The 10,143-nt window shown below is 37.6% G+C and overlaps 1 protein-coding gene across 1 annotated transcript in view; it reads left to right on the top strand.

The window, feature by feature from the left end:
- Nucleotides 1-7,774: 7,774 nt before the first annotated feature.
- LOC145990481 (carcinine transporter-like) overlaps nucleotides 7,775-10,143 on the top strand; it is a 155,365-nt gene continuing 152,996 nt past the window's right edge. Inside the window, exon 1 of the mRNA XM_083126175.1 lies at nucleotides 7,775-7,915. The gene's annotated coding sequence lies outside the window, so the exon portion shown is untranslated. The remainder of the gene's footprint in view (nucleotides 7,916-10,143) is intronic.

The raw sequence follows: 10,143 nt of genomic DNA, 5'->3' as shown, positions 1-10,143 counted from the left end.
GTAGGCGATAGGCAGCATCCTTGTCGTACTCCTCTTCCAATTTTACATGCTTCTGTCATTTCGTCTCCTGTTCTCACTTTAACTCGTTGATTCATGTATAAGTTGCTTAGAAGTCTTCTCTCTTTCCAATCTACACCAATTTTCTTCAGAATTTCTGAAAGTTTAACCCAATTCACTCTATCAAAGGCTTTCTCCAGGTCTACAAATACTACAAACACCTCCTTTCCTTTCTCTAAATATCTTTCCCCAATGGTCCTCAGTAAACCAATTGCATCCCTTGTACCTCTTCCTTTCCTGAAACCAAACTGTTCTTCCTCTAACTCGCCACTGACCTTCGAGTATAGGCGTCTGTTCAGAATTCTTAGAAGAATTTTTGCCGAGTGAGATATCAAACTGATTGTCCTGTACTCAGAACATTTTCTGGCATTGCTTTTCTTCTGCAGAGGTACCAAAACAGTCTCCGTGAAATCTTGTGGCCAATCCCCTTTCTCATAGATTTCATTGCATAAGTGCAGTATTTCTCTTTTTCCATCTCCCAGGCATTTGATAAGTTCAACAGGAATTTCATCAGTGCCCGTTGCTTTCCCATTCCTCATTTCTTTGAGTGCTTGCTCAAATTCTTCATTCAGGATATAGTATCCTTTCTCATCGTCAGGCACGTCGCCTTCATTTTCTACATTCAGACTGTCTGGGCGATTCTCTTTCTGGTAGAGCTCTTCAACGTACTTTCCCCACACATTCGATATTCCTTTTTTGTCTGTGATTTCACATACTCCCTCGTCTTCTATCATCCACATTGTTTTCCATTTCTTCTTTTGGAAGCCCAAGCAGTTTACTTCACGATACATCAAGTCATACCTTCCTCTTTTTTCCAGTTCTTCAATTTCTTCACATTTTTGTTTCATCCATTGTTCTTTTGCCCTGTCAGTTTCTCTTCTTAGCTGGTTATTCAGTATCTTGTAATTATGTCTTCCCTCTTCTGTATTTACATTCTTCCATTTTCTCCGTTCCTCCATTTTTTCCAGCATACTTTCAGTAATCCATGGTTTCTTTGCACTTTTCCTTTCCCTGTAGCCTATTGTTTCATCCACTGCCTTCTGTAAGCAGCTTTTTATTCCATCCCACATCTCATCCTTATTGTTACAACTAGCTTTAAACTTATTATAGTTTCCTTGGAAATGTTCTGCAAATTTTTGTCTTTCGTCTTCTTCCCTTAGCTTCTCTAAGTGGGGTTTCTTGCTCACCTGGTTTTGTGTTATCTTCTTCAATGTAAGATTGATTTCTCCTATTAGCAAGATGTGGTCTGAATTAATGTCAGCTCCTGGCAATGTCTTCGCATTTTTCAAACAATTTCAAAATCTTTCTTGTACCAGTATGTAATCTATCTGGTATCTTTTACAATCTCTTGGACATATCCAGGTGTACCTCCTTCTCTTATGTTGTTGGAACAGTGTGTTTCCAACAATTAGGCAGTTTCTTTTACAGAAATTTACCAGGCTTTCCCCTCTCTCATTTCTCTCGCCTAATCCATATCTTCCTACTGTACTTCAATCCTGCATTTCTCCTACTACAGCATTCCAATCACCCATTACGATAATGCACGAACCCTTTCTCTCTTTTTCCATCAATTCCTCTATCTTCTCATAGTTTTCCTCCACTTCTTCTTCTGACAACCCACTATGTGGCATATACACTTGAATTAACACTAAGTCTTTCTTATTTCCTTGAAGTTTCACCATTATAATCCTGTCATCCACATAACGCACTGCTATAACTTTATGTTTCACACGTGGTCCTAGCACTATTCCCACACCATGGTTTCCTTGTTGATCACCTCCAGAATAAAACATCTTGAACTCATCACTCACTATTTCACCATTTTGTTCCCACCTCACTTCTGATTTTCCCATAACATCTACTTTGTTTCTTCTCATTTCTGCTTTTAAGTTTTCTAGCTTTCCCGACTGTAACAGGGTTCTGACATTCCACGTTCCAATCCTTAATCTTACCTTCTGTTTGCTTCTCTTTTCCCCATCAGTGTCCTTTGTCATAACGTGTCCTTCCCAGACATCCCCCTCCCGGACATCCGAATGGGGGGCTAGTTTACGTCCGGAATATTTTGCCTTGGAATGACTCATCATGATTGCAGTTTTTCTAGGGAAAAGATATATGCGGTAGCTTCCCGTTGCTTTCCGCACACCACTCTCTCTTTCGCATCTTGAAAGATCCCAGGGGGCCCCAACGAGGAGGTGAGGAGAGTGGATTTGACTAAATGAGCCCTCCGGACTTCACCGAAATTCACTGCACCAAACGTATGGTGTTTGGATATAGGTTGCATATCAGTTCCATCAGGGTTTTTGACTCAAGGTCGAGAAATCCCATTTAGCCTTTGCCCCCCGAAATACACATATACGTAGGTAATTAATACGTCAGACTAAACTATATGCCCCAAAAGTCATATACATTTGTCCTTACGTTGAATCGCGGCAAATGAGGATAAAATACAGGGTAGGGTACTTTAAAAGTAATGTATATTTTCTTTATATAATAACTCACAACGAATGAGGATAAAATACAGGGTGTGTTAAAAGTAGAATCTATTTTCTTTATTGGTAACCAAGTAGTCAGTTCTTCATATCTCATGAACTACTTTAAGTATAAACAAATATAATAGTCTCTTATTATAACTAAGGAATTATCTTAGGTAGAAACAACATTTTTTCATAACTAAGGAACTATGTTAGGTAGAAACAGCATTTTTCATAAGTCAGGAACGATGTTAAATAGAAACAACATTTTTCTTAACTAAGGAACTGTGTTAGGTTCTACTAATGAGTATGATTTTAATTCTTGAGCGACTTTGGCGTGGTTCTTTGGGTTTTGGTTCATTTTAGAAGCGACATTCCGAAGATTGTTGAACTGTTTGCATGTCATACTCATACACCCATGTCTCATCACCAGTTATGATGCGTTTCATGAAAATAGAGCCACTAGAGGCTCGCGAAATCTTGACTTCAGCAACATCCCTGAGATGTGCTTTTTGCAGGAAATTCAGCTCCTTCGGTACAAGTCGTGCCGCGACGCGTTTAATGCTTAACACATCAGTCAACGGACATGTGTGATATGCCAAGCTCACGAGCCACCTCTCTCATACTCACACGCCGCTTTTCAAGCACCATTGTCCTGATTATTCCTACGTTTTCGTCAGTCGTCGACGTGGAAGGTCGACCAGAAAGGGCAAATCAGTAATAATAACTTCTCTGCCTTCTTTGGATGCCTTGTACTACGTACAAAAATTTCAAATTCAAACTTCGTCGTATATGTTTGATAAAATGTAAATCATATTTTATAGTTTCTAAAAAATCATTTTTAAAAATCGAAATTGAAGCTCAGCGCTAATCTTCTGAAGCATATCTTCTCTTCCAATCCATTACTTCTTTAGAATTGTGTACCCTCTCTTCTTACACAGAGAAGTTGAGGATTAATTTCCTAAGACCAAACTTTATCATAATCAACCATTTTACACTAATTTTAAACTCATTTTCATGAGCTTAGAACAGTTTTCTCAGAGTGCGGATCAAGTGTACTAACTGGAACCACAAGGTATAGTACAATAGGTTTGCAGGTTTTTTTAATTCTTTTCGAAAGGGATGTAATATTTGTAAACAAAAACACTTTTTATGTTCAGTTACTAAAAAATAGTTTATTTTGAATAGCTACTAAAAATGCTTTCTTTGAACAGCAGCACCTTGTTCCTGTCAAATTACATAAGGGGATACAAGGAGTACAGCTTCGATCGAGGATTGAAGGGGGTACTGTACACCCATCAAAAAATTAGGGGTATATTGTACCTCTGTACCCCCCGTTTCTGCTCCACTATAGTCACGGCCACTTCTGGGTTGTAATTATCCCATTTAGTATCTATGAAATCGTTACACACAGACGTGTCCGTGACTGTACAAATACTATCCTAAGAATGCCCTTGCGGTTGTTTTGGATTGACGTCATCTTCCAAATACTAGAAATCTCTCTTCCTCAATATACTATTTTCTATCTCTATCTCTCTTCCTTAATTTTGCTTCTCTTTTCTTTCTCCCTTTCTTCCTTTTCTCTGTTTCTTTCCTCTTTATCACTCTCTTTCGTAATTTTGCTTTCTCTCTCTTTCTTTCCCTTCTTCTGTTCCCTTTATTTTCATTTTTCTTCTTAAATTTTTGACTCTCTGTCCTTCTCACTTTCCCTTGTCACTTTTCTATGTTTCTCTTTTCCTTTTCCGTAATTTTGCTCACTTCTTATGTCACTCTTATTCTTCCTGCCTCCTTTTTTCTGTCTTCCTCATTCTCTCTCTTTCTTCCATTTCCTCTTTGTCTTTCCCTCTTTCTCTCCCCACTTTCTTTCTCTTTCTCAGTTTCTCTTTATCTTTATTTCTTACTTTCTTCCTTGGCTTCTTTCTTATCTCTTTCCATCTTTACCTCTCACTTTTTTCTTCATTTTTCACCCATTCTGTCATTTTCTGTCTTCCTATGTTGCAATTTTTTTAATCACCATTTCTCCCTCTCTATTATATTAATTCTATTTTCATTCTGATTTTTCCTCTATGTAAATGATTCTGAAAATTATTTATGTTCATTATTTGTATGGGCAGAAGAATGAGCTGATTTCATGTGGACTAGAACCATTGGTGGCAACGTCTGTGCTGGGTTTGCAGCACCAATGGGCAAAGTGGAAAAATGGATTTTTTTCTTTATTTCTTTCTTGACTTTCCTTTTCCGTTTAATTTTAATCATCCTTCCTTTTCTCCACCTTCTTCATATTCTTTAATTCTCTTTGTACCTTAATTTTATTCTCATTCTATTGTATCTTTTTTCTTACAGATCCTCTGTTTCCATTCCTTTCCATAACTTTCTCTTAATTTTTGATTCCCATCTTGTTCTATGTCTCTTTCTTTTCTTTCCTCTGTTTCTCTTTCTCTTTATTTCTTCCTTCCGTAATTTTGTTTCTCTCTCACTTTCTTTCTCCATCTATTTTTCTTCCCCTTCGTCTGTATTTCTCTTTCTTCCTCTGTTCTACAATGTAGTTCATCTTTTTCTATCTTCCTCTCTCTCTCTCTCTCTCTTTCTCTCTCTCTCTCTCTCACACACACGCACACACACACACACACACACACACACACACACACACACACACACACACACACACACACACACACACACACACTCCTTCACTCTCTTCGCTTTTCTCTGTTACACTTTCGCTTTCCTCTGTTACACTTTCGCTTTATTTATTTATTACATGGGACTTATTAATGTATCAACTGATATTCAAGTATAAGAATTTGTACATTTTTAGCACTGAAATTACGCTAGCCGCTAAATCAACCGCTTGAAGTTGTCAATATGTACAGCCGATATTCAAAGATTTCTAAATATTTATTGCAGCACACTTATTCAATTACCTTAACAAATGTTTTATTGGATGTTATGTAATTCTTGTTATCTGTTCATTCATCTATGATTCTAGGTTCATGACAACGATGAGAACGGATGAGGACGAATATTTATGAAATACGTGAATATCGAAACCAATAAGTATTTGTTTATTAATTAATTGTTCAGGTAAACTGATAGAACTACAGTCAGGAAAGCAGGGTGAAGTGATAGTGAGTTGGAAACACTTCATTACTCCTGTATTTTGATAACTTAATTCAGCAAAGACATCAGTACCTTGAGATGTAGGCTATGCATGTAAACCTGTTTATTGTGAGTTTTCTGTTTGAAATAATTTTATACGCCCGTTTTGTTTGTGTTCGTGTGTGAGCACGCGTGAGCCGGCACTTGTTTCCTTTTCATTTTCATATATTTCTATTGTTCTCATAGACAAATTGCTGTCATGGGAATTAATCAGGTTAGCAATGAATAAATGAAACAAGGATGGATATACCAAAGTGTTGCCTAAAATTTCAGGCTTGACTAGCTTTCCCAATATTGTCGAAGAAACAAGAAATTAAAAATGTATTACGCTGAAAATATGTGACAGTAATCTTTGGATGTTGTCTTCATAGTATCTGTTAACCTTCTAACCCTCAGTTCTTTGAAAGATAAAGCTTATAGAATCCAAGTTAATGGTGCTGTATGGCGAGCGGTTACTGGGAAATAAACAGCAAATAAGGTCACAGAGTGCGCCATAGTTTAGTTCACGTTTCTTAAACAAATAATGATATATAAAACTATTCTACGAATGCTTACGTCATTGTGTCTCTCGATTGTAGTGTGCAGACTAACGAGGCTCTGCAGTCTATACTTACAGCCAGTGTGATCATCTCTGAAGCTCATGTTGTGTCACGTCCATCTGTGTTTGCGACTGGCCTTTCATCAATTTCATCTTATAACATTTCATCCATATCTCCGCGATTAACCAAAAGTGACAGAAAAGGGATGTTAAAAAAACAGAGCAATGAGTCATTGTTTTGAATTTGCGTTTTGAATTGTTTCTTTTAAATCCACTTTATGGACAGAAAGGCTAATCGGGACTGGTTCTACAGTTTAAAGTAGTATCCCACCACTATGTACCTCCCCCGGGTATCGAACCCGTGACCCCTTGATTAAATCAGTCTTTGTGTCCCTGCGTTTTTAAAGTTCTCGTCAACCGAAAAATATGGTTTCACAGATGGAATGCATCTCTACAGTCATCATTTTTTATCACCATCATGTGCTAAATCATTCCTTAACTTCCTGATGGTAACGTGCTCGCCTTGTAATCAAGGAGTTCCAGGTTCCATACCACGGTATGAAGTCAAGGGAAAGTAAGTAGAGAAAAATATAAATAATTGTGTAAAAGTGCCATATTTGGGGTATGGAAACTAAGGTGTTTAGTAAACGAAGATCACGGCTGATCGTTTATGGATTGATTTGATTCGGTTTATTTTACATCGCTTTTCTGACACTTTTGGCTAATCGCTACAATGAGGATGAGTGATGATATGATAAAATAGATGAAGGAACACAAACTTGTCTCGTATCGATTGATTGATTGATTGATTTGCTTTATTTTACTTTGCCTCTTGTGCCACTTTTGGCTAATTTGCGAAGATGGGGATAAGTGATGATATGATGAAATTGATGAATGGACACTCACAAACATCCATGCCCAGGCAGGGATTCGAACCCGGGGACCCTGACGTCGTAGCGTAAGGCCGGCTGTCTCGTATCGATGTCATCCGTATTTGAAATGGGTACACATATATTTTATTAGAAAATTAAAATGTATACATGAAACTCTTAACTTTCCAATCATACAAATTGTGAAGTTCATGAATTCTCCTTTGCGTGGACGCATAGCTCACCACTATGGCACTGTAAATACAAATTCTATGGACATTTCAAATCGGACGAAACCTTTTCAATTGCTTTGCATTTACGGTCAAGATAGAACAAACTATGAAACAGGAATGGAACAATTCTCACTTAAAAGTCACGTGGTTTTGTTTACAATAACTTCATCCTGACGCTGGATGGAGAACAGTGTTAATTTGTAACCTCTTTGATGAGCTGCTTCCGCGCAGCGTTTGTTTGCTTTCTGCAATACATCAAATAGATCGCAAGCCTGGAGTAACGCCTAATTGTGACGTAGTTCCTATCAACATCATCTCCGGGTTTGCGGCTATTAGCTCGCCGATGCCTTTTCCTCCTTCTGACACAACTGTTACGTCACTGTTTGCATGCGGCGAATGGTCATTATGGTGTTGGTGAATTCCACGTAAGCGAAGGTCGAACTAGTGGGAAAGGATGTTGCGGACTGTCATCACTGACAATCAGTGACCTCGAAACAGATACAAGTGAGTAGAAGCTTAGTTTCCTCTGGAGGTAAAGTGCTACGGACGGAATTAAAGAGACGAAGAAATAGTCCCAAAATTTAATGCGTAAGTAATAGCTAGATGTTAATTTAATAACAGTGTATAAATATATGTTGGACACTACGAGTGTTCTTCATTTCTTTATTCTGGGTTTAGCAAGTAACGTGCTTCAATGAAGCTCGTAATGACGTTTGACCATGTAAGCTGTTTTGTAGTGTACATCGAATTTAGATCATGTATTGAAGCGAAAATAGGGGCCGGTTGCCCTCCTAGAACCTGACCTGCCCCCTGGGCAAAGCCACCCGCTGAAATTTTTTCAGGGGGGAGAGTCATAGAAACGTTTACTATTATTATTATTATACTTAAAATAACAATCATAATTCAATCGGCACTTTTAAGAAGGGTTTAAGTCCAAAAAGTAAATTTGTGGGAAATCAAGAAAAACAATAAGTGGGAGAGAGTGCATCCAAGAACAACAAAATTCGTACTGGAACGTGAGAACCCTGTGTAGGTATAGAGGAGTACGTGCAAAACAATGTACATGTAACCAGAACTTGTATAAAATGTAAAAAAAGGTGGTGGATTTATTTCCTTCTTAAAATATACGAAGTTTTTTTTTCTGGGGAAAAAACGGAAATAAAATGTACAATGGAAAATAAAATATATTATTATGTAGTTTACAACACGAAAGAGCACAATGGAATAAATAATACAAAATAATGCCCAAAGTTTGGAAATTGAAGGCAAGTCAAACAACAGTCAGTCATCCACCCACTGATCTTCAACGTGGTGATAAGTTGTAGGTTACCATGATGTAGAAAGGTTTTTTTGTCGTCTGGAATGTAGGGGATGATTTTCCTAACATCATTCACTTTTTCTCGTTGTAATGGGCCCGGGATTCATTTCCTTCTTGCACCTTACGTTGATTTCAGGGTTCTTTATCTTCCTCTAGGGATCGCTTTTAATATATTCCTTCACACTCACCACTCACGTGTAGAGCGACTCTTTCCGATGTTGTCGAGTACAAAAGGTTATTTTTCCATTTTTGGTCTTCATTCCCTTCTTAAACCTGCCGATTCAATTATTATTATTATTATTAGTTACTACTACTACTTTACAAACAGCGGCGGCGACAAGACAAATCATCCAGGGGTGCTGAGGAAGTGCGGAAAGAAATTTAGGGGGTGAAATGCTAAAAATAAGGAAAATACGAAACACACATGGAACCTTTCGAAACTGGGGGAGCAAGGTGCCAAAACGGGGGTGGGGGCAAGGAAAGTTTACTTTCCCTCGGTAGATAAGGTTTAGCACAGTTCAGGGGCAAAAATAGCAAAAAGCGGGGAGCAACTACACCCCTAAATGGCCGCCACTTATTAAATTAAAATTACTGACTGAAATAAAATTATATGTGCGAAATATATAACTTTTCCATTTTCTAGGTAGGCTGTGCCCTCCTTGCCCTCCCCCTGAACGTCCGTCATGATATGTATAAAGTCATACATTCCAAGAAAATTGTCATAGAGTGTAAACATTCAGACACACGTTACAGTCTTATTGAACTATATAGATAGTGAAATTCAAAATGAAATTATCCTTGGCTTTAAAAACACTTTTATTTTAAAATTTTCAATCAATAGTAGTAGTACATTACATAGTACACCCAACGGCGAAAGAAACAGTAGGCGAAATGTCCACCACCATTTTCATTCAGACTGAATTACACAATGTGATGATAATGAATTGAAATAAAGACGTCAATAAACAAAAAACAGTGCCTGATTTGAACCAACATACAGTAGTTGCATACCTTGAAACAACGTAGGATGTAAAATAAAAAGAGGAATGAAAATAGCGGTAGACAATTTTCCTACCATTATCTTTGCCGTTGACTGTACAGTGTCTCTCAAAAGTTTTAGGACAACGACATTTTAAACTAGGCAACCAAATTTACACAAGGCGTTGGTGGGTTGCGTGCTGAGTTAGGCTCAATTTCAGGGTTGCTACATGCACAATAGATATTTATAAAAGAAATAAAAACAAGTATTATTGTATAAAAGTATTAAAAATATCACTATTATATCGCATGTGACAAAATTCTTTCTCAAAGAAAAAAATAGGTTTTCTAGTACAGAGTGTCCGAAAAGTCACGCAACCCTGTGTTTACGACCGTATAACGGAATAGCGAAACGGAATGAGAAGAAACGCTTTCTGCCAAGAGAATGCCCTGTATATTGGGAAAATTTAGAGAGACAAACATATGTAAGAACATGCATGTTTTAATAACAAATAAGCAA

Source organism: Lepisma saccharinum, chromosome 7 (assembly GCF_977018435.1).
Source record: "Lepisma saccharinum chromosome 7, izLepSacc3.1, whole genome shotgun sequence".
Lineage (NCBI taxonomy): Eukaryota > Metazoa > Arthropoda > Insecta > Zygentoma > Lepismatidae > Lepisma > Lepisma saccharinum.
This window is presented reverse-complemented; position numbering and strand designations above follow the sequence as displayed.